The 25909-nt window shown below is 40.7% G+C and overlaps 1 protein-coding gene across 6 annotated transcripts in view; it reads left to right on the plus strand.

Moving 5' to 3' along the window:
* The window catches only part of LOC110504826 (bifunctional heparan sulfate N-deacetylase/N-sulfotransferase 1), an 84689-nt gene that overhangs the window by 16052 nt on the left and 42728 nt on the right, over window positions 1-25909 (plus strand). For all 6 annotated transcript variants that reach the window (XR_016491591.1, XR_016491592.1, XR_016491593.1 and 3 more), the window contains exon 2: window positions 16886-16999. The gene's annotated coding sequence lies outside the window, so the exon portion shown is untranslated. The remainder of the gene's footprint in view (window positions 1-16885; window positions 17000-25909) is intronic.

Raw genomic sequence — 25909 nt, forward strand, 5'->3', positions numbered from 1 at the left:
CCTGAGGGGGAGTAGGTTTTGTCGTGCCCCCTTCACGACTGTATTGGTGTGTTTGGATCTGTTGGGGAGGTATGCAAATTGGAGGGGGTCTCGGGTTTCCGGCATGATGGTGTTGATATGAGCCAAGACCAGCCTTTAAAAGCACTTCATGACTTCATGGCTATCGACATGAGTGCTACGGGGCGGTAATCATTTAGACAGGTTCCCTTTGCTTTCTTGGGCACGTGGGACTCTGATTACCATTCTGAAGGTTATGTATGTTATTGATTGTACAATTGATTCATTAATGCATACATGGCTGTGTCTCTGAAAAATGATGAGGTTCATGATATTGAACTCAAAAGATGCCCAACGATTGAACAGAGCAGTAGCTGAGTTTATCTGTCTGGATCAAGTGCCATTCTGTGACCTTTACTTTTACCTTGCTAGCATTTTGGTATCGTGATGGTATCGATTACTGTGATACTAAACATGGTACCGGTATCGTAGTCAAAACCCTGGTATCGTGATACTAAACCTAGTACCGGTATTGAAGTTAGTTAGTTGTTTGGTTTAGTTGCTGGTGACGACAGGCTGGCGTGCGGTGGAGCGGCCCATTTCATCCCCACTTGAGTCCAGCAGCTGAGCCAGCTGTCAAACAGGGCCACAGGCAAACTAGTTCTACCGTCTGTCTGTGACAAGTCAGCGAGGCCATGGAAATCAGCAGTAAACATGTTGTTGCTTATCCCCTCCCCTCTGTCTGACAGCTCTCTACCAGAACAAATATGTTCTCCAGAAAAACCTTAATTACATTGTTTATATGTCAATGTTGTTATAACAACCATCAAGGTTAGGTGTGATGCTATGTTATGAGAGGGCAATACTGTCAGTTTGTCGGTCGGCCTATCTGTCTGTCCGGTCTTCATATAGGCCTAGTGCTGTCAAGTAAAACACCACCTACAGGGACCTCAAAGTGCAGCTGAGGTCACGTAAGTCTAGACTACAATATATATCCTAGCTCTAACCCTAGCAACGTTTATAATGTAGGCTCCTCACATTACACCTGTGTAGGAGATATCAGCAATCTAATGAAGTCGAGGGGATGTGATGACATGTCATGCGTCTAATTTCCTGCTTAATTGTGTTGATGTTGGGGCTGATGTGGCGGCTCCTACTAGTGTTGTTGTGGGTAATCTCCCACTGCGACAGGGAACCGTGGAGTCTCTGGGGGACACGGGGGATATGGCATCGCTAATTAGATTTGTCTAGCTTCCCTGTGTGAGCAGAGGGATGGAGCGAGGGATGGAGGGAGGGAGAGCTAGAGATGGAGAGAGGGATAAAGGTTTAGTGTTTTGTTTTTCTATTGATTGATTTACAGAGAGTTTGAAAAGTTATGGACATTCTGCAACACTCCTTTTGTTGTGCACAACAACAGCAATGTCTCTCAGACTTTTCATACAACTAATTAAAACATACAAAAACAAGCATTCTCCGTTCACAGCACGACAGCATATTGGAATTAATATGCGGTACAGCAGTAGGATATTTTTTTATCTCGCAGTGTAAACACTGCTGATTACGTGAACGTTCATGAATCCCAACATGTGGAGGCCTGTTTTCTGCAGAGGAACAAGAACAGTGTTTGTGACCCGTTCTCCTTTCAGAGGTTGATTGATTAGGGCCTTTCGTCCACTTGCTGTTAATTGGAGGGATGATAAAGGTACTAGAGGTTTTTTTTTTCAACGCCGATACCGATTATTGGAGGACCAAAAAAGCCAATACCCGATTAATCGGACAATTAAAAAATAAAATAGTATTTGTAATAATGACAATTACAATAATACTAAATGAACACTTAATTTAACTTAATATAATACATCAATAAAATCAATTTAGCCTCAAGTAAATAAGGAAACATGTTCAATTTGGTTTAAATAATGCAAAAACAAAGAAAGTAAACGTGCAATATGTGCCATGTAAGAAAGCTAACTCAGTTCCTTGCTCAGAACATGAGAACATATGAAAGCTGGTGGTTCCTTTTAACAATCTTCAATATTCCCAGTTCTTCAATATTCCCAGGTAAGAAGTTTTAGGTTGTAGTTATTATAGGAATTATAGGACTATTTCCCTCTATACCATTTGTATTTCATTAACCTTTGACTATTGGATGTTCTTATAGGCACTTTAGTATTGCCAGTGTAACAGTATAGCTTCCGTCCGTCTCCTCGCTCCTCCCTGGGCTCGAACCAGCAACACAACGACAACAGCCACCCTTGAAGCAGCGTTACCCATGCAGAGCAAGGGAAACAACCACAGGCTCAGAGCGAGTGACGTTTGAAACGCTATTAGCGCGCGCTAACTAGCTAGCCATTTCACTTCGGTTACACCAGCCTCATCTCGGGAGTTGATAGGCTTGAAGTCATGAACAGCGCAATGGTTGACGCACAACGAAGAGCTGCTGGCAAAACGCACTAAAGTGCTGTTTGAATGAATGTTTACAAGCCTGCTTCTGCCTACCACCGCTCAGTCAGATACTTAGATACTTGTATGCTTGTATGCTCAGTCAGATTATATGCAACACAGGACACGCTAGATAATATCTAGTAATATCATCAACCATGTGTAGTTAACTAGTGATTATGATTGATTGATTGTTTTTTACAAGATAAGTTTAATGCTAGCTAGCAACTTACCTTGGCTTACTGCATTTGCGTAACAGGCAGGCTCCTCGTGGAGTGCAATGAGAGGCAGGTCATTATTGAGTTGGACTAGTTAACTGTAAGGTTGCAAGATTGGGTCCCCCGAGCTGACAAGGTGAAAATCTGTTGTTCTGCCCCTGAACAAGGCAGTTAACCCATCGTTCCTAGGCCGTCATTGAAAATAAGAATGTGTTCTTAACTGACTTGCCTAGTTAAATTAAGGTATAAAAAATAAACAATAATAATAATCATTTTAAAAAATCGGTGCCCAAAAATACCAATTTCGATTGTTATTTAAACTTGAAATCGGCCCTAATTAATCGGCCATTCTGATTTAATCGGTCGACCTCTAAAAGATACACTCTGTAACACTGCCTTCCTGGGAAATAAGTCTAGTGATCAGGCTCACAGATACAACCTGCTTCAGATGGACTGTTAGGATTTCTCAATTTGCAAAGTGGATGATCACAGCTTTTCCAGAGTAAAGAGAAGTTACTGTATGGAACACTTGCTCTCTCGCTCTCTCTCTCTTTCTCACTCTCTCGCTCTCTCAATTAAATTCAAGGGGCTTTACTGTCATGGGAAACGTGTTAACATTGCCAAAGCAAGTGAGGTAGATAATATACAAAAGTGAAATAAACAATCAAAATTAACAGTAAACATTACACATACAGAAGTTTCAAAACAATAAAGACTTTACAAATGTCATTATGTATATATACAGTGTTGTAACAATGTGCAAATGGTTAAAGTACACAAGGGAAAATAAATAAGCATAAATATGGGTTGTATTTACAATGGTGTTTGTTCTTCACTGGTTGCCCTTTTCTTGTGGCAACAGGTCACAAATCTTGCTGCTGTGATGGCACACTGTGGTATTTCACCCAGTGTGCCATCAGATATGGGAGTTTATAAAAATTGGATTTGTTTTCGAAGTCTTTGTGGATCTGTGTAATCTGAGGGAAATATGTGTCTCTAATACGGTCATACATTGGGCAGGAGGTTAGGAAGTGCAGCTCAGTTTCCACCTCATTTTGTGGGCAGAGTGCACATAGCCTGTTTTGAGAGCCATGTCTGCCTACGGCGGCCTTTCTCAATAGCAAGGCTATGCTCGCTGAGTCTGTACATAGTCAAAGCTACCCTTAAGTTTGGGTCAGTCACAGTGGTCAGGTATTCTGCCACTGTGTACTCTCTGTTTAGGGCCAAATAGCATTATAGTTTGCTCTGTGTTTTTGTTAATTCTTTCCAATGTGTCAAGTAATTATCTTTTTGTTTTCTCATGATTTGCTTGGGTCTAATTGTGCTGCTGTCCTGGGGCTCTTTGGGGTGTGTTTGTGTTTGTGAACAGAGCCCCAGGACCAGCTTTCTCCAGGTTAATCTCTCTGTAGGAGATGGCTTTGTTATGGAAGGTTTGGGAATCGCTTCCATTTAGGTGGTTGTAGAATTTAACGTCTCTTTTCTTGATTTTGATAATTAGCGGGTTCTAATTCTGCTCTGCGTGCATTATTTGGTGTTTTATGTTGTACATTGAGGATATTTTTTGCAGAATTCTGCATGCAGTCTCAATTTGGTGCTTGTCCCATTTTGTGAATTCTTGGTTGGTGAGTGGACCCCAGACCTCACAACCATAAAGGGCAATGGGTTCTATAACTGATTTCAAGTATTTTTAGCCAGATCCAAATTGGTATGTTGAATTTTGTGTTCCTTTTGAAGTTGCCTACCGACTGCCTTGAGCTGGACTTACTGCTCACTCATACTCGTTCCTGACTCACCTTACTGCACCACCTCTACTCCTAGTACTGACAACTCCAATATCACCACCGTAAACTCTTCCCATTCCAATCCTCTCACCCTCAGTTTTTCGAAACATTATTGGGCAGGTGCTAGGAGCTAGTTGTCACCTGCAGGCCATACCAGGGCCAGTCTGTTGGTGGGGTCAGCTGTTGAGCTGTTGGTTCAGATGGGGTTCTGTCATGGCCTCTGGCCACGCACGCACGCACAAAGGGCTGATATGGGGACTACATTGAGCCTAACATAGCTACTTAGCACCTAACAAACCATCTCAAATAAACTATTTCTACTCTATAAAATCACATAAGTATTGCTGGTGCAATTTCATTGTTCATTTATTGTTCTCCTCTCTCCAGTTCATTCATTCCTCTCTCCGGTTTGGGCCATGGGTGTGTGCGTGGTGTGTTGAATAGCTGCTGCTTGCGGTCTGTGATGGCCAGTGCGAGCTAAAACTAGACATTTAAACCGAGTTTATTTCGCACTGCTCTACAAAAGCAACGAAGGCTAAAACATATATATTTGTTATCATTAATGCGGGTATGCCTATAGGTTTGATGCATGCAAATGTAAAGGACGTCACTCTGCTTTATTGGTGCTTCCCCCCGATTCGGCACATAACTGGCACCATCTCGGGACCTCTGCCTTGCTAGCACATGTGACCGCCCTCCTGAAGCGGTTTACCAATCCGCCACGTGAAAAGCAAGCTATTGTTTGGCGCAATTTGAAAACTTCAGGCTGGGGAGTGAGTTTCACACATCCCCATGTGCTAAACAAGAAAACAATTTAATCTTCATTTTTATTGAACCAGGTTTCACCTTTATTCGAACAGATCGGTCTAGTTAATCTAATGCAGCCATCCTATAGCCTACAGAAATAAATGACCGGTGATTTTCACCGCACGCCGGCTAAAAACACAACGCCTCTTGTTTTATTGAACTACATTTGTTCTGTCGATGATATTGTAAAACGTTGTTCTTTAAAGCGGTAGGCCTACAAAATGACTGATCTCAAACAACATATAGCCTAGCTTGAAGTCGCATGCAGGCTAGTGACTACGGCTTCTCCCCAATCTTTTTATGATAGCAGCGTTTTTGTCCTCCAAGTGGTGTCTGGTAAAGATGTTGGAGGAAACTGCATGAGACGAGGCAACCAAAGAGCTCATTGTGACTTTGGGCTTTGAGAGTCGAGCCGGAGCCGTAGGTCCCCCCCCCCCCCCCCCCCCCCCCCCCCCCCACTGTTTAAGAGCCAGGACCCTCACAGCCAAAAAGACCAACAGTCACATACCGTGAGTTCTTCGACTGGGAGGATGGAGCAGATATCATTAAGCCCGAGTCAAGACGACTGGAAGACGACTGTTCAGAGGAGACTCGAATTTCTGCAATGAAACCAATACTAAAGGACACCAATAAGAAGAAGAGATGGTGTGGGGGTCCAGGTGACTACCTCATGAAGCTGGTTGAGAGAATGCTAACAGTGTGCAATGCTGTCATTAAGGCAAAGGGTGGCTACTTTGAAGAATCTAAAATGTTTTATTTCATAGTTTTAATGTCTTTACTATTATTCTACAATGTAGAATATAGTAAAAATAAAGAGAACCCCTTTCATGAGTAGGTGTGTCAACTAGAGGTCGACCGATTAATCGGAATGGCCGATTTAATTAGGGCCGATTTCAAGTTTTCATAACAATCGGAAATCGGTGTTTTTGGACACCGATTTGGCTGATTTTAAAAAATAAAATAAAAATAAATACATTTTTTTTACACCTTTTATTTAATCTTTATTTAAATAGTCAGTTAAGAACACATTCTTATTTTCAATAACGGCCTAGGAACGGTGGGTTAACTGCCTTGTTCAGGGGCAGAACAACAGATTTTTACCTTGTCAGCTCGGGGGACCCAATCTTGCAACCTTACAGTTAACTAGTCCAACTCAATAACGACCTGCCTCTCATTGCACTCCACGAGGAGCCTGCCTGTTACGCAAATGCAGTAAGCCAAGGTAAGTTGCTAGCTAGCATTAAACTTATCTTGTAAAAACAATCAATAAATCATAATCACTAGTTAACTACACATGGTTGATGATATTACTAGTTTATCTAGCGTGTCCTGCATTGCATATAATCGATGCGGTACGTATTCGCGAAAAAGGACTGTCCTTGCTCCAATGTATACCTAACCATAAACATCAATGCCTTTCTTAAAATAAATACACAGAAGTATATATTTTTAAACCTGCATATTTAGCTAAAATAAATCCAGGTTAGCAGGCAATATTAACCAGGTTAAATTGTGTCACTTCTCTCGCGTTCATTGCACATAGAGTCAGTGTATATGCAACAGTTTGGGCCACCTAATTTGCCAGAATTTTACGTAATTATGACATGACATTGTAGATTGTGCAATGTAACAGGAATATTTAGACTTATGGATGTCACCCGGAACAGTTCCGTATTTCACTGAAAGAATAAACGCCTTGTTTTCGAAGATGGTAGTTTCCGGATTCGACCATATTAATGACCTAAGGCTCGTATTTCTGTGTTTATCATGTTATAACTAAGTCTATGATTTGATAGAGCAGTTTGACTGAGCGATGGTAGGCACCAGCAGGCTCGTAAGCATTCATTCAAACAGCACTTTCTTGCGTTTTGCCAGCAGCCCTTTGCTGTGCTTCAAGCATTGCGCTGTTTATGACTTCAAGCCCATCAACTCCCGAGATTAGGCTGGTGTAACCGATAAGAAATGGCTAGCTAGTTAGTTAGCGGGGTGCACGCTAATAGCGTTTCAAACGTCACTCTCTCTGATACTTAGTTATTCCCCTTGCTCTGCATGGGTAACGCTGCTTCGAGGGTGGCTGTTGTCAATGTGTTCCTGGTTCGAGCCCAGGTAGGGGCGAGGAGAGGGATAGAAGCTATACTGTTACACTGGCAATACTAAAGTGCCTATAAGAACATCCAATAGTCAAAGGTATATGAAAAATAAATGTTATAGAGAGAAATAGTCCTATAATTCCTATAATAACTACAACCTAAAACTGCTTACCTGGGAATATTGAAGACTCATGTTAAAAGGAACCACCAGCTTTCATATGTTCTCATGTTCTGAGCAAGGAACTTAAACGTTAGCTTTCTTACATGGCACATATTGCACTTTTACTTTCTTCTCCAACACTTTGTTTTTGCATTGTTTAAACCAAATTGAGCATGTTTCATTATTTATTTGAGGCTAAATTGATTTATTTAAATGTATTGTGTTAAGTTAAAATAAGTGTTCATTCAGTATTGTTGTAATTGTCATTATTACAAATACATTTTAAAAATCGTCCGATTAATCGGTATCAGCTTTTTTTTTTTGGTCCTCCAATAATCGGTATCGGTGTTGAAAAATCATAATCGGTCGACCTCCAGTGTCAACTTTCGACTGGTACTGTGTATAAAAAATGTAAATTACATTATGTTGGTTTTGATTTATGGACAATATTCCTTTGATGCATTGGATTTATCAAGATCGAATTCTGTTGTGATGTGACTCTTTTCTTTGTCATTTTTTAATTGCATTTATCAGACATTTCAATAGTTTAAATATGGACACTTTTGTTCGAACACTTGTTAATATTATTGCTCACACTTGCTAGGACACATGAAAAACATTACCCTCACCAGTATCTACAGCAGGTGTTGTGCTAATGAATTTATCTCCTTCACGTTTGCAACACATCAGTTCAGCTATTTAGGCTATGCATTTATCACCACCACCATCATTCAAACTTACCGCCAGTGCCTTTCCAACCCTGCAACCTACTTTATAGTCAGCTTAGAGCTACTGGTTCGAAGAGCTATTATGAGTAGAGAGAGGAGAGCGGAAGAGAGAGAGAGGCCTGTGGAGCTGATGCTAGCAGAGATGTGTGAATTGTGCAAGACGGGAACAGTGAACACAGTTGTGTTATATATTATTGTAAGTCTATGATTCGTAAGCCTATGTTGCCATACCACCTGAACAGGTGCTATGCAAGACGGAGACAAAAAATATCAGCCGGGGACAGATTTAGATTAAAATGTGGTTTCAGCATAACCAGCATAACCACATGCCTTCTATTGCATAGCTGTCTCTCTACCCCCATTCAAACTTTCCTTGTCAATTCATTTGATAGGCTATATTGTTTTAGCATTATCACATAGGCCTATTGGTTTTTAATTGCCAACGTTTTTAGGAAACGACTAATGTGATTTGCTCTTGTGTGTTTAAGATATGCTGGTGGCTATGATTGATGTGTCCTTTTGACAGGTGTGCGTGTGTCAGTTTCCTAATTCTCTAAATGTCCATTTAGAAAGTTTCCTAAAGTAAATTCCTTCATTTCTGTTGTTGCGTTGTGATCAGACTGGTGTTATCAATTTGGCCAGCACGTGTCTCTGCTTTCCCAACATGCCACTACATGTGGCACCGCCGTGTGGCGATTTACATGTCTTTTTTGCGACTACAGTTGGGTAAAGACGTTCTTGCCCTCTGGGCCCCATAATTGGTTATTCCGGCCCAAATAAATGGCTCTAGTCCTGTGTATATCGGAAACAATGTTAGTGCTTTGTGGTGCATTGGCATGCACAGAAACCAGTTGGTGGAAGATTCGTTGCATAGATTTTTATAAATCTATTAATAAGGCATCAAAAAGAGTGGCCCCCAGCTGATTTTAGTCTGGCATGGGCTCTGAGGCTAGGGAACTACAAAGCCCAAATAATACATGCATTAACAAAAACAACTGAACCAACTACTAGGCTACCAACAGCATATACAGTCAACGAGACACAACATAAACAACATAACTGAATGACAACCAGTCCAGAATAAGAAAAGACAATCTTGTTCCCATATCTTATCAAGTCCATATTTTGAGTTAAAATATGTCACGGCTGAGAATTCTAGCCTATACTCCATCTCCGGTATCCCGCGTCTGATTCTAAATCCTGCTACACACACATACACACATACATACAGTGGGCTCCAGAATTACTGGCACCCCTGACTGGCAATGCACAAGCAATACATTTAAAAAAAGATAAACAATATAATTATAGAGAGAAACCCAAAATACCAACATGTGAGAAATACTACACTTTATTAATGTTTCAGTGGAACCAACCAAAATCATACAATTATTTAATACAAAATACATTTCACCAAAATCAGGGTTTCATAATTATAGGCACTCCTCATTTAGTACTAAGTGCAACCACCTCTGGCAAGGACAACAGCATGGAGTCTTTTCCTGTAGTGTTTGACAAGGTTAAGGAACACATTTGGAGGGGTTTTGAACCATTCCTCTATGCAGATCCTTTCAAGATCCTTCACATTCTTGGGTTTGCGCTTATCAACTGCCCTCTTCAACTCAGCCCACAGGTTTTTGATTGGATTGAGGTCCGACGACTTACATGGCCATGGCAAAACATTGATTTTGTGGTCACAGAACCATTTCTGTGCGGATCTTGAGGTATGTTTTGGGTCATTGTCTTGTTGGAAAGTCCACCTATGGCCAAGTCCCAGCCTTCTGGCAGAGGCAACCAGATTGTCAGCCAGAATTGCTTAATACTTGGTGGAATTCATTATGCCATCAATCTTAACCAGTGCCCCTGGACCTCTGAAATTAAACAGCCCCAAAACATCACTGGCCCACCATCACATTTCACCGTGGGTATGAGGTTCCTCTCCTAGTATGCATCTCTGTTTCGGCGCCAAACATGCTGATGCTGTATCTGACCAGAACGTTCTATTCTGGTCTCATCTGACCAGAGCACCTTTTGGCAAACTCCAGGCCCTTGCGTCTGTGTCTTGTGGTCAGAAAGTGCTTTCTTCTGGCAACCGTTCCAAAGAGTCTGTGGTTGTGGAGGTGGTGTCTGATGGTGCTTTTTGAAACCTGGTGACCCGAAGATGCTACCAATTCTTTCACAGTGAATCTTGAGGATTTTGTTGCTTCTCTCACCATCCTCCTCCCTATCCGGGGGGCAAAATGCATTTGAGGTTTTCAACCGTTCCATATCTTTTGAATTTCTTAATAATTGCCCTGACAGTGCTCAGTGGTATATTCAATCGTTTGTGGATCTTCTTGTAGCCATTACCAGATATATGAAGGTCTACGGCCATCTGTCTCTTTTGAACAGCCAGTTCTTTTGTTTTCTTCATGGTGTTGGATGACAAAGGGATATTGCATGCATGTTACCTCATTTTTATACCCATGTGAAACAGGAAGTGATGTAATGGCTCAATAGTTCCTTAAGAATTAGATACATTTAAATAAGTGGGATTTAATTCCCGGTTTAATGTTATTTATAATAATCTTTAAGGGTGCCATTTATTGTTAAACCTTGATTTGGAGGACATTGATTTTTAATTAAATCAATAATGATTTTGGTGGGTTCCATTGAAAATATAATAAAATGTAGTATTTCTCACGTGTTGGTATTTTGAGTTTTTCTCTATAAATAAATTGTTTATATTTTTTAAAGTATGTTTGTGCATTGCCAGTCATGGGTGCCAGTAATTTTGTAGCCCACTGCACATACACACACACAAACACACACACACACACACACACACACACACACACACACACACACACACACACACACACACACAAACAATATAAAGGCAATGCTACCAAATACTAATTGAGTGTATGTAAACTTCTGACCCACTGGGAATGTGATGAAAGAAATAAACACTAAAATAAATAATTATCTCTACTATTATTCTGACATTTCACATTCTTAAAATAAAGTGGTGATCCTAACTGACCTAAGACAGGGAATTTTTACTAGGATTAGAATGTCAGGAATCGTGGAAAACTGAGGTTAAATGTATTTGGCTAAGGTGTATGTAAACTTCCGACTTCAACTGTAAGTATTGAAATATAGGCCTAAGTAAGTTACGGTATTAAGACATAATATGATGCACTCTTAGTCCTACAGCTTGGTTATACAAAGCTGCTATACCAAGTCTACTAATGATAATGATATTACTTGTTATTATAATGATCACTATCATCATCATAACAGTAATAATAATAACAAAGGAGATCAAGGAAAAAGGAGCGTTATTTTTATAAATATACTTTTTCAGGCAATTTGGAAGAGTGTAAACAATACTAAATATAAACGTCCCTTTTTCAAGACCCTTTCTTACAAAGATAATTCGTACAAATCCAAATAACTTCACAGATCTTCATTGTAAAGGGTTTAAACACTGTTTCCCATGCTTGTTCAATGAACCATAAATAATGAATGAACATGCATGTGTGGAACGGTCGTTAAGACACTAACTGCTTACAGACGGTAGGCAATTAATGTCACTGTTATGAAAACTTAGGACACTAAAGAGGCCTTTCTACGGACTCTGGAAAAACACCAAAAGAAAGATGCCCAGGGTCCCTGCTCATCTGCGTGAACTTGCCTTAGGCATGCTGCAAGGAGGCATGAGGACTGCAGATGTGGCCAGGGCAATAAATTGCAATGTCCGTACTGTGAGACACCTAAGACAGCGCTACAGGGAGACAGGACGGACAGCTGATTGTCCTCACCATGGCAGACCAAGTGTAACAACACCTGCACAGGAGCGGTACATCCGAACATCACACCTGCGGGACAGGTACAGGATGGCAACAACAACTGCCCGAGTTACACCAGGAACGCACAATCCCTCCATCAGTGCTCAGACTGTCCGCAATAGGCTGAGAGAGGCTGGACTGAGGGCTTGTAGGCCTGTTGTAAGGCAGGTCCTCACCAGACATCACCGGCAACAATGTCGCCTATGGGCACAAACCCACCATTGCTGGATCAGACAGGACTGGCAAAAAGTGCTCTTCACTAACGAGTCACGGTTTGCCTCACCAGGGGTGATGGTCACATTTATCGTTGAATGAATGAGCGTTACACCTCTGGAGCGATTGATTTGGAGGTGGAGGTTCCGTCATGGTCTGCGGTGGTGTGTCACATCATCATCGGACTGAGCTTGTTGTCATTGCAGGCAATCTCAAAGCTGTGTGTTACAGGGAAGACATCCTCCTCCCTCATGTGGTACCCTTCCTGCAGGCTCATCCTAACATGACCCTCCAGCATGACATTGCCACCAGCCATACTGCCTCTGTGCATGATTTCCTGCAAGACAGGAATGTCAGTGTTCTGCCATGGCTAGTGAAGAGCCCGGATCTCAATCCCATTGACCACGTCTGGGACCTGTTGGATCGGAGGGTGAGGGCTAGGGCCATTCCCCCCAGAAATGTCTGGGAACTTGCAGGTGCCTTGGTGGAAGAGTGGGGTAACATCGCTCAGCAAGAACTGGCAAATCTGGTGCAGTCCATGAGGAGGGGATGCACTGCAGTACTGACTTAATTTTATTTTTGATCCCCCCCTTTTTGTTCAGGGACACATTATTCCATTTCTGTTAGTCACATGTCTGTGGAACTTGTTCAGTTTATGTCTGTTGTTTAATCTTGTTATGTTCATACAAATATTTACACATGTTTAGTTTGCTAAAAATAAACACAGTTGACAGTGAGAGGACATATATTTTTTTGCTTATTATAAATAATACCAGAGACCTTATTAATAGGAAAATAAGTGTAAAGCAAAGATTAAAAACAGCTGAAATTGTTTAGGACTTGGCGGTATACCGTATTTTATGATATACCGGTATTGATGCAGGGACCGGTTTGGGTTTTTACTTTACCTTCTATACCGGTATTCAAATGTTTGGTCTGTTAAATGTGATATGCCATGTGTAATGTCTATTTTTATAGTTTACTTCGCTACTTGAGTCATCTTTCTCCACTCTTTCTCTCCCTGCCACTTTCCACACAGACTTAGCCATGTTTCTTACATCAGCAAACAGCTAGTTTGTCTTTTCTTAGCAAGTTGCCCTAAATCTTCTATGATGTTAATTGTTAGCCGCTAATGCTAATTGCTAGCTAGCTAATAAATGTACTGAGTAAGAGCAAACGTAGCCAGCTAATACAGCCTGATAATACCAATGATGATACAGACCTGAATCAGAATGTTGTTTGTTCAACAGTATCTTCAAAATCAAAGAGGAATATGTTAGCTACATGAAGTAGCTAAGAGAAAAGATGCAATGTAGCCAAAGCTTATAGGGTCCCCTAGGAAACATTTATCAACACTTTAGTTACTACCCTGTCACAATAAATGTTCCCTGGCATTTTAATTCGTTGTCATCTCAAACAACGCTGTATTCAAAGTGCCCACTATTATATTCTAACTATAGAATTAAAATAGTCATTCTATTTCCATGATTCCAACAGTGTTGCTCTAAATCACAAGTCAAATCGCAATTGCAACATTTGGTTAAAAATAAGTCCTAGATTTGTCCATATCGTGCAGCCCTACGTGGCAGTGTGGAAGTGATCTCTATTGAGCAGTGGTGTAAAGTACTTAAGTACAAATATTTTCAAGTACTACGTAAGTCATTTTTGTTGGTATCTGTACTTGACTATTTTTATTTTTGACAACTTTTACTTCTACATTCCTAAAGAAAATACTGTACTTTTTACTTCATACATTTTCCCTTACATCTAAAAGTACTCATTACATTTTCAATGCTTAACAGAACAGGAAAATCAAATCAAATAGAAATGTTATTAGTCACATGCGCCAAATACAACCTTATAGTGAAATGCTTACTTACAGGGAAATGGTCCAAATCATGCACTTGTTAAGAGAACATCCCTGGTCATCCCTACTGCCTCTGATATGGAGGACTCACTAAACACAAATGCTTTGTTTGTCAATTATGTCTGAGTGTTGGAGTGTGCCCCTGGCTATTCGTAAAATCAAATAAAAACAAGAAAATGGTGCCATCTGGTTTACTTAATATAAGGAATTTGAAATTATTTATACTTTTTCTTTTGATACTTTAGTACTTTTTATCAATTAATTTACTTTTGATACTTAAGTGTATTTAAAACCAAGCACTTTTAGACTTTTACTCAAGTAGTATTTTACTGGGTGACTTTCACTTTTACTTGAGTCATTTTCTATTACAGAATCTTTACTTATACTCAAGTATGACAATCTGGTACTTTTTCCACCACTGCAATTGTGTGCAGGAAATGCAAATGTGATAAAAGTGCTGAAATTTGTTTTGGTTGAATTGAACAGTATAAAACAATCAGAATGGATAAATACATATTGAAATCACTTAGAATGTATGTGTTGCCACCCTAAGATCACTCACTACTCATAAAGCAGATGTAGAACTTGTATTATTCAAAAACTAAAGATAACGTCAAATACCGTCATACCGTCCAATTTTTTTCAAATGCCATGATATAATATTTTGCCCATATCGCCCACCCCTACATGTTGCTGCGTGAAGCTTGGTGCTCACAGAATCAGTAGGATATTAAACAAACACTCAAACAGGCAACAGTAGCAGGAGCTGTCTTATTTCTGTAGATATATATGGATGATTTATAAAGCCAGACACATTTAACAGTTGGGCCATTGATTGTAGACATAATTAAGTTGGGGTTTCCGCTCTCTTCACTATTCTTTGACAATAAGGCAAGGGCTGTTTTCTCATCTCCTCATTCTTCTGATATCTCAACACCAATATGGTGGCTAACTTGGCTATTATGCACATAGCAACATGGTCTAGAAATGTTGCCAATTCAACAGCGCACTGATGTGTTTCAGAACTGCGGACAGCGACCACCATTGTTCCACCATTGTTCTACCATTGTTCTTATGTAATAAAATTCATATACAATTTCAGTAGCACGTCTTAGTGATGGACTGTACCATCCCCACAGCCTCCACAATGGATCAGTCCACTCACAGGCGCCAATCAGACAGGGGTCTTGTACACCATGATATATATATGTAGTAGCACGTCTTAGAAAAGCCCTTGTTTTTGAAAGAAAAGCACATTGTTTGTCCATTAAAATAACATCAAATTGATCAGAAATACAGTGTAGACATGTTGTAAATGTATTTTAGCTGGAAATGGCTGTTTTTTTTTAAATGGAATATCCACATAGGGGTAGCTAGGCCCATTTATCAGCAACCATCACTCCACGTTGTGTTAACTAATTGAAGTTTAGAATTTTAAAAGGCTAATTGATCATTAGAAAACCCTTCTGCAATTATGTTAGCACAGCTGAAAACTGTTGTTCTGATTTAAAGAAACAATAAAACTGGCCTTTGGACTAGTTGAGTATCCAGAGCATCAGCATTTGTGGGTTCGATTACAGGCTCAAAATGGCCAGAAACAAAGCACTTCCTCATGCAAACTTTCAAAGTTCTTGAAATTTCCCAGATTGACTGAACTTCATCACTTAAAGGAATGATGGACTGTCGTTTCTCTTTGCTTATTTGAGCTATTCTTGTTATAATATGGACTTAGTCTTTTACAAAATAGGGCTATCTTCTGTATACCACCCCTACCTTGTCACAACACAACTGATTGGCACAAACGCATTAAGAAGGAAATAAATTCCAATGCACACCTGTTAATTGAAATGCATTCCAGGTGACTACCTCATGAAGCTGGTTGAGAAAATGCCAAGAGTGTGCAAAGCTGTCATCAAGGCAAAGAGTGGCTACTTTTGAAGAATCTCAAATATAAAATAGATTGATTTGATTAACACTTTTTTGGGTTTGTACATGATTCATTATTTGTTATTTCATAGTTTTGATGTCTTCACTATTATTCGTCAATGTAGAAAGTAGTAAAAATAAAGAAAAACCCTTGAATGAGTAGGTGTGCCCAAACATTTGACTGGCAATGTATATTTTTTTAGCTCCTGCTCTACGAAATAAATCTAAATCGACCGGTCGACTAAATGGGGTCAGTCCTATATTGATTACTGCATTGTTGGAAAGAGTAAGAAGGAAAGACATTTCACTGTACTTGTGCACATGACAATACATTTTTAAACTTGAACTCCTCTCCTTGAATCGATTCACATGATACACATCCTTTCGAGTGAAATCATCAGTTTCACATAATGGCTTCCTCTCACCCATCTCCCTGGCCCCTTCCTTCCTCTCATCAATCACAGGCTAATTAAATGAGAGTTATTTCAATAAAGCTACCATCTTCTACCTTACTCCATTAGTTCTATTAACAGCCAGTGGTTCCTGGTTCCTCTATGTCCTGGAGTCTTCATCCATCTCTCATCTCCTGGTCTCACTTGATGAGAGGTGTCGGTTCTGCCTTTTCATGAAACCATGTAACCTAGTTACTGGAGCTCAGCAGGGGAGAGACAATCAATTAATGAACAAAGGAGGTGGCTCACTGAGGCAGTGCTGATAGACTGAGGGACTATTACTAACACAGGAGCCCCTTGCAAAATATGTTTTCACTCATTTCATTTTTCATCTGATGGATGTATCCTTGTTCGGTTGTTTTCTTCTCAAGGTGAATCCAGAGGGAAGAGAGAAGACCGTTACAGAAGGAGGCCGGTTTGCGTGTTAGTCTGCTACCTGTTGGGAGCCGTTGGAGGACATTTGGTGGACATCTTGTTTTGGGAAGGTAAGAGCTCTGTCTCCTTAAGTACAGATCTAGTGTGAGCTTATTCACTCCAAAGCCAAACAGTGAAATGCCTATGACAATTATCAGACTCGAACCACCCTAGTCACAGACTGTTCTCTCTGCAACCACACAGCAAGCGGTACCGGAGCTCCAAGTCAAGGGTCCAAGAGGCTTCTAAATAGCTTCTACCCCCAAGCCATTAGACTCCTGCACGTCTAGTCAAATGGCTACCCAGACTATTCACTCCCCCCCCCCCCCCTTCTCCACACCACTGCCACTCTCTGTTGTCGTCTGTGCATAGTCACTTTAATTAACTCTACCCACATGTACATACTACCTCGATTAACTGGTGCCCTTGCACATTGACTCTGAACCGGCACCCCCCTGTGTGTGTGTGTGTGTGTATGTGTATATATATATATATATATATATGTATATATATATATATATATGTATATATATATATATATATATATATTTTTTTTTTTTTTTTTTTTTTTATTTTTTTTTACAGCTCCTCTTTTATTACTAGTTACTTTTATCTCTTATTATACATATGTTTTGAAACTGCACTGTCGGTTAGGGGCTCGTAAGTAAACATTTCACTGTTGTATTTGGCGCATGTGACTAATAACATTTCTATTTGATTTGATTTTCCTGTTCTGCTAAGCATTCAAAATGTAACGAGTACTGTTAGTTTTCAGGGAAAATGTATGGATTAAAAAGTACAGTATTTTCTTTAGGAATGTAGTGAAGTAAAAGTAAAAGTTGTCAAAAATTAACAATAGTCAAGTACAGATACCAAAAAAAACGACTTAAGTAGTACTTTACACCACTGCTCAATAGAGATCACTTCCACACTGCCACGTAGGGCTGCACGATAATGGACAAATAATCTAGGACTTATATTTAACCAAATGTTGCAATTGCGATTTGACTTGCGAATTAGAGCAAAACTGTTGGAATCATGGACATAGAATGACTATTCTAATTCTATAGTTAGAATATAATAGTGGGCACTTTGAATACAGCGTTGTTTGAGATGACAACAAATTAAAATGCCAGGGAGGAGTTATTGTGACAGGGTAGTAACTAAAGTGTTGATAAGTGTTTCATAGGGGACTTTATAAGCTTTGGCTACATTGCATGTTTTCTCTTAGCTACTTCATGTAGCTAACATATTTTTGCTTTTCATATTCCTCTTTGATTTTGAAGTTGCTGTTGAACAAACAACATTCTGATTCAAGTCTACACCATCACTGGTATTAGCTAGCTACGTTTGCTCTTACTCAGTACATTTATTAGCTAGCTAGCTATTAGTGGCTAACAATTAGCATCTCACAAGATTTAGGGCAACTTGCTAAGAAAAGACAAACTAGCTGTTTGCTGATGTAAGAAACACAAACTAATAGTGTCATTATAGAACGCTAGTGGATTTATATTCAGAAGCAAAGTGGAAACAGCATTGTTGTCATGAACATTGTTGCATGTGCTGTGTTGACCATCCAGACTGAACGCAAGTGTCTGGTGGTTGAGGAACATCAAATGTGCCCTTTGAGTGACAGGGAGCGTGGCTAAGTCTGCATGGAAAGTGGCACAGGGAGAGAGATGACTCAAGTAGCAAAGTAAATTATAAAAATTGACATTACACATGGCGTATCACATTTAACAGACCAAACATTTGAATACCGGTATAGAAGGTAAAGTAAAAACCCAAACCGGTCCGTGCATCAATACCGGTATATCATAAAATACGGTATACTGCCCAGCCTTAGTGTGCACATAGCCTGTCTTCTCTTGAGCAATCATATGCTCAGTAGCAAGGCTATGCTCACTGAGTCTGTACATAGTCAAAGCTTTCCTTATGTTTGGGTCCGTCACAGTGGTCAGGTTATCTGCCACTGTGTACTCTCTGTTTAGGGCCACAAGGCATTCTAGTTTTCTCTGTTTTTTAGTTAGTTCTTTCCAATGTGTCAAGTAATTAACTATTTGTTTTCTTGTGATTTGGTTTGGTCTAATTGTGTTGCTGTATTGTGTTGCTGTCCTGGGGCTCTGTGGGGTCTGTTTGTGTTTGTGAACAGAGCCCCAGGACCAGCTTGCTTAGGGGACTCTTCTCCAGGTTAATCTCTCTGTAGGTGATGTATTTGTTATGGAAGGTTTGGGAATCGCTTCTTTTTAGGTGGTTGTACAATTTAACGTCTATTTTCTGGATTTTGATAATCAGCGGGTATCGGCCTAATTTTCCTGTGCATGCATTATTTGATGTTTTACGTTGTACATGGAGGATATTTTTGCAGAATTCTGCATGCAAAGTCTCAATTTGCTGTTTATCTCATTATGTGAATTACTTGTTGGTGAGCAGACCCCAGACCTCACAACCATAAAGGGCAATGGGTTCTATAACTGATTTAAGTATTTTTAACCAGATCCTAATTGGTATGTTGAATTTTATGTTCCTTTTGATGGCATATAAGGCCCTTTTTGCCTTGTCTCTCAGATCGTTCACAGCTTTGTGGAAGTTACCTGTGGCGCTGCTGTTTAAACCGAGGTATATTTCGTTTTTTTTTGTGCTCTAGGGCAATGGTGTCTAGATGGAATTTGTATTTATGATCCTGGCAACTGGACCTTTTTTGCAACACCATTATTTTTGTGTAACTGAGATTTACTGTCAGCAAACAGTAGACATTTGACATCAAATTTGAGTAGGGTGAGACCAGGTGCTGCAGACTTTTCTAGTGCCCTCGCCAATTCGTTGATATATATGTTGAAGAGGGTGGGGCTTAAGCTGCATCCATGTCTCACCCCACAGCCCTGTGGAAAGAAATGTGTTTTTTGCCAATTTTAACTGCACACTTGTTGTTTGTGTACATGGATTTTATAATGTTGTATGTTTTTCCTCCAACACCTCTTTCCATCAATTTGTATAGCAGACCCTCTTGCCAAATCGAGTCAAAAGCTTTTTTTAAATCAACAATGCATGAGAAGACTTAAATCAAATCAAATCAAATTTATTTATATAGCCCTTCGTACATCAGCTGATATCTCAAAGTGCTGTACAGAAACCCAGCCTAAAACCCCAAACAGCAAGCAATGCAGGTGTAGAAGCACGGTGGCTAGGAAAAACTCCCTATAAAGGCCAAAACCTAGGAAGAAACCTAGAGAGGAACCAGGCTATGTGGGGTGGCCAGTCCTCTTCTGGCTGTGCCGGGTGGAGATTATAACAGTACATGGCCAAGATGTTCAAATGTTCATAAATGACCAGCATGGTTGAATAATAATAAGGCAGAACAGTTGAAACTGGAGCAGCAGCACGGTCAGGTGGACTCGGGACATTAAGGAGTCATCATGTCAGGTATTCCTGGGGCATGGTCCTAGGGCTCAGGTCCTCCGAGAGAGAGAAAGAAAGAGAGAAGGAGAGAATTAGAGAACGCACACTTAGATTCACACAGGACACCGAATAGGACAGGAGAAGTACTCCAGATATAACAAACTGACCCTAGCCCCCGACACATAAACTACTGCAGCATAAATACTGGAGGCTGAGACAGGAGGGGTCAGGAGACACTGTGGCCCCATCTGAGGACACCCCCGGACAGGGCCAACAGGAAGGATATAACCCCACCCACTTTGCCAAAGCACAGCCCCCACACCACTAGAGGGATATCTTCAACCACCAACTTACCATCCTGAGACAAGGCTGAGTATAGCCCACAAAGAACTCCGCCACAACCCAGACAGGATGACCACAACTTAGCCTTTGTTTTGGTTTGTTTGTTTGTCATTTAGGGTGTGTAGGGTGGATACGCGGTATGTCGTACGATCATTTGGTAAAAAGCCAATTTGACATTTGCTCAGTACATTGTTTTCACTGAGGAAAGGTACCCATCTGCTGTTAATGATAATGCAGAGCATTTTCCCAAGGTTGCTGTTGACGCATATCCCACGGTAGTTATTGGGGTCAAATTTTCCTCCACTTTTGTGAATTGGGGTGATCAGTCCTTGGTTCCAAATATTGGGGAAGATGCCCGAGTTTTGGATGATGTTAAAGAGTTTAAGTATAGTCAATTGGAATTTGTGGTCTGTATATTATATCATTTCATTGAGGATAACATCAACACCACAGGCCTTATGGGGTTCGAGGGTTTGTATTTTGTCCTGAAGTTCATTCGATGTAATTGGAGAATCCAGTGGGTTCTGCTAGCGTTTAATAGTTGATTCTAAGATTTGTATTTGATCATGTATATGTTTTTGCTGTTTGTTATTTGTTTTTGGGCCAAAAAGATTGGAGAAGGAGTTTACCTATACATCTCCGTTTTGTATAGATAACTATTTGTGTTGTTTGTTTGGTTCGTTTCCCATTTTCACAGAAGTGGTTAGAGTCTATGGATCTTTTTATTACATTGAGTTGATTTCTGAATTTCTGTTCGTTCTTTTTCCGTAGTGTATTTCTGTATTGTTTTAGTGATTCACCATAGTGAAGGCATAGGCTCAAGTTTTATGGCTAAGAGATATTGGTGTACCTACCGTAGGAGTCCTCTCCAAGCCTACTATTGACTATGTACATACCCAGCGTGCGGCGCAGGATTTGTGACCTGTTTTTGTTTGTTATGTTGTCATAGTTGTGCCTAGGGGGCATATGGGGGAGGGAATGCTGTCACCTCCAGGTAGGTGTTTGTCCCCCTGTGTGCTGAGGGTGTCAGGTTCTTGTCCAGTTCTAGGTCACCACAGACTAGTACGTGTCCCTGGGCATGGAGAAGCTGTCTTCATTAAAGTGGGGGGGTATAGGTAGCACACAGGAAAACATTATTCTCTGTTGAGATCATTTCCTTTTGAATTTCTAGCCAAATGTCAAATGTTCCTGTTTTGATTAATTTAATAGAGTGATTTAGGTCTGCTTTATACCAAATTAGCATACGCCCTGAATCCCATCCCTGTTTCACACCTGGTCGTTTGGTGGATGGGACAACCAGCTCCCTGTAACCTAGAGGGCAACCAGTGGGTCCATCTCCTCTATACCATGTTTCTTGTAGGATGACAATGTCTGTATTTCTGATTTATTTGGTGAAGTTCTGCTTCCTACTCTTTAGGCCTTTCTCTCTCTCTGTCTGTGACTGTCTCTCTCTCTCTGTCCCTCACTCCCTCTCTCTCTCTCTCTTTCTGTCTCGCTCTTTCTCTGTCTGTCTGTTTCGCTCTCTCTCTGTTGTAAGGGCCTGTTGAATAATGAAGACCCACTGGGTCCAGAGCACCAGTTAACCCTTTGATCTCAGATCACATGGTGAGCAATTTGGACATGTCATGAATGACAGCTTGACATTGGAAAACCAGGCCTAAGGGCATCTTCCTCCCCTCTCCCTGAATGTACCCACAATACATCCTGTTTCATTGGTGGGGTTTTGAACCAACAGGAAGTTGCTCTAGTGCCCTAGCCTTTGTTATCTTAACGTTGATGTATTATTAAAGACTTTGAAAAGGTAGTGTTTAATTATTGATTTGGGTGCAAGGCGTGTCATTGCATTCTCAAACCTTATTCTTTTCTCCTATTTTTGTTTGGTCCGAACTATATTTTTAGCTGTTATTGTCTGTTCTGCTTGTCAGACCCGGCATTTATATTTAATTTTATTACGAACGGCAGAGGCCATTATAAAAATATATATATATATATATTTTTTTTTAAATATGTACGTACAGATTTTTATTTATTTTACTAGGCAAGTCAGTTAAGAACAAATTATTATTTACAATGACGGCCTAGGAACAGTGGGTTAACTGCCTTGTTCAGGGGCAGAACGACAGCTTTGGGATTTGATCTAGCAACCTTTCGGTTACTGGCCCAACGCTCTAACCACTAGGCTACCTGCACCCCATACAGTGCATTCAGAAAGTATTCAGACCCCTTGATTTTTTTCCACATTTTGTTACGTTACAGCCTTATTCTGAAATGGATTCAATTGTTTTCCCCCTCATCAATCTACACACAATACCCCATCATGACAAAGCAAAAAGGTTTTTAGACATTTTTGAAAAATGTATAAATAAATAAAACATGGCAATATCACATTTACGTAAGTATTCAGACCCTTTATTTAGCACTTTGTTGAAGCACCTTTGGCAGCGATTACAGCTATGAGTCTTCTTGGGTATGACGCTACAAGCTTGGCACACCTGTATTTGGGGAATTACTGAGGAGTGGCTTCCGTCTGGCCACTCTACCATAAAGCCTGATTGGTTTTATGAGGACCTCTACATCGAGGACCTCTACATTGCTGTCAGAGTGACCATCGGGTTCTTGGTCACCTCTCTGACCAAGGCACATCTATCCCGATTGCTCAGTTTGGCCAGGCGGCCAGCTCTAGGAAGAGTCTTGGTGGTTCCAAACTTCTTTTTTAAAATGTGTAAATTTTTACCGCATTTTCTCCCCAATTTCATGGCATCCAATTGGTAGTTAGTCTTGTCTCATCGCTGCAACTCACCTACGAACTTGGGAGAGGCGAAGGTCGAGAGCCATGTGTCCTCCGAAACATGACCCAACCAAGCCACACTGCTTCTTGACACAATGCCTGCTTAACCCAGAAGCCAGCCACACCAAGGTGTCGGAGGAAACACCATTCACATGGCGCCCGTTGGTCTCCTGGTCGCGGCCGGCTGCGACAGAGCCTGGACTCGAACCAGGATCTCTAGTAGCATAGCTAGCAACTGCGATGCAGTGCCCTAGATCACTGTGCCTCTCGGAGGCCCGGTTCCAAACTTCTTGCATTTTAAAAATGATGGATGCCACTGTTTTTTTGGGGACCTTCAATGCTGCAGAAATGTTTTGGGACGCTTCCCCAGATCTGTGCCTAGACTAAATCCTGTCTCAGAGCTCTAAGGACAATTCCTTCGACCTCATGCCTTGGTTTTTGCTCTGACATGCACTGTCAACTTTTGGACCTTATATAGACAGGTGTGCACCTTTTTTTTATGGATCAGCTTAATATTGCGGAAAGATTGTTGCTTCCATCAATTAAATATTTGGTAAATATATATATCTAAATACATACTCATACATACAGTGGGGCAAAAAAATTATTAGTCAGCCACCAATTGTGCAAGTTCTACTAATTAAAAAGATGAGAGAGGCCTGTAATTTTCATCATAGGTACTCTTCAACTATGACGGACAAAATGAGAAAAAATCCAGAAAATCACATTGTAGGATTTTTAATGAATTTATTTGCAAATTATGGTGGAAAATAAGTATTTGGTCACCTACAAACAAGCAAGATTTCTGTCTCTCACAGACCTGTAACTTCTTTAAGAGGCTCCTCTGTCCTCCACTCGTTACCTGTATTAATGGCACCTGTTTGAACTTGTTATCAGAATAAAAGACACCTGTCCACAACCTCAAACAGTCACACTCCAAACTTCACTATGGCTAAAACCAAAGAGCTGTCAAAGGACACCAGAAACAAAATTGTAGACCTGTACCAGGCTGGGAAGACTGAATCTGCAATAGGTAAGCAGCTTGGTTTGAAGAAATCAACTGTGGAAGCAATTATTAGGAAATGGAAGACATACAAGACCACTGATAATCTCCCTCGATCTGGGGCTCCACGCAAGATCTCACCCCGTGGGGTCAAAATGATCACAAGAACGGTGAGCAAAAATCCCAGAACCACACGGGGGGACCTAGTGAATGACCTGCAGAGAGCTGGGACCAAAGTAACAAAGCCTACCATCAGTAACACACTACGCCGCCAGGGACTCAAATCCTGCAGTGCCAGACGTGTCCCCCTGCTTAAGCCAGTACATGTCCAGGCCCGTCTGAAGTTTGCTAGAGAGCATTTGGATGATCCAGAAGAAGATTGGGAGAATGTCATATGGTCAGATGAAACCAAAATATAACATTTTGGTAAAAACTCAACTTGTCGTGTTTGGAGGACAAAGAATGCTGAGTTGCATCCAAAGAACACCATACCTACTGTGAAGCATGGGGGTGGAAACGTCATGCTTTGAGGCTGTTTTCTGAAAAGGGACCAGGACCACTGATCCGTGTAAAGGAAAGAATGAATGGGACCATGTATCGTGAGATTTTGAGTGAAAACCTCCTTCCATCAGCAAGGGCATTGAAGATGAAACGCTGCTGGGTCTTTCAACATGACAATGATCCCAAACACACCACCCGGGCAACGAAGGAGTGGCTTCGTACGAAGCATCTCAAGGTCCTGGAGTGGCCTAGCCAGTCTCCAGATCTCAACCCCATAGAAAATCTTTGGAGGGAGTTGAAAGTCTGTGTTGCCCAGCAACAGCCCAAAAACATCACTGCTCTAGAGGAGATCTGCATGGAGGAATGGGCCAAAATGCCAGCAACAGTGTGTGAAAACCTTGTAAAGACTTACAGAAAACGTTTGACCTCTGTCATTGCCAACAAAGGGTATTGAGATAAACTTGTGTTATTGACCAAATACTTATTTTCCACCATAATTTGCAAATAAATTAATTAAAAATCCTACAATGTGATTTTCTGGATTTTTTTTCTCATTTTGCCTGTCATAGTGTACCTATGATGAACGTTACAGGCCTCTCTCATCTTTTTAAGTGGGGAGAACTTGCACAATTGGTTGCTGACTAAAGACTTTTTTGCCCCACTGTATATTACACACCATTATTAACATGGACATTATCTTAGCATCTTTTATTCAGTAAGAAACATGAACATTCAGTAATATTAGATATAATCTTGGGTCATTACAGTAAGTCAACTCTTACAGTCTGTGTCAATTAATCAATCAGGCAATACACAACCCAATCACCCAATGTTAGGCAGACTGCTGGGTCTTATTAAGCCCTTTTAATCAATATGCACTTCCTTTCTTCTAAGGTGCTAGTCATTAGCTTTAGAGATCCAGCTCCACAGGCCCAGAGACCAGGATGT

Source organism: Oncorhynchus mykiss, chromosome 25 (genome assembly GCF_057628025.1).
Source record: "Oncorhynchus mykiss isolate SJ-2025 chromosome 25, ASM5762802v1, whole genome shotgun sequence".
In the NCBI taxonomy this organism is placed as follows: Eukaryota; Metazoa; Chordata; class Actinopteri; order Salmoniformes; family Salmonidae; genus Oncorhynchus; species Oncorhynchus mykiss.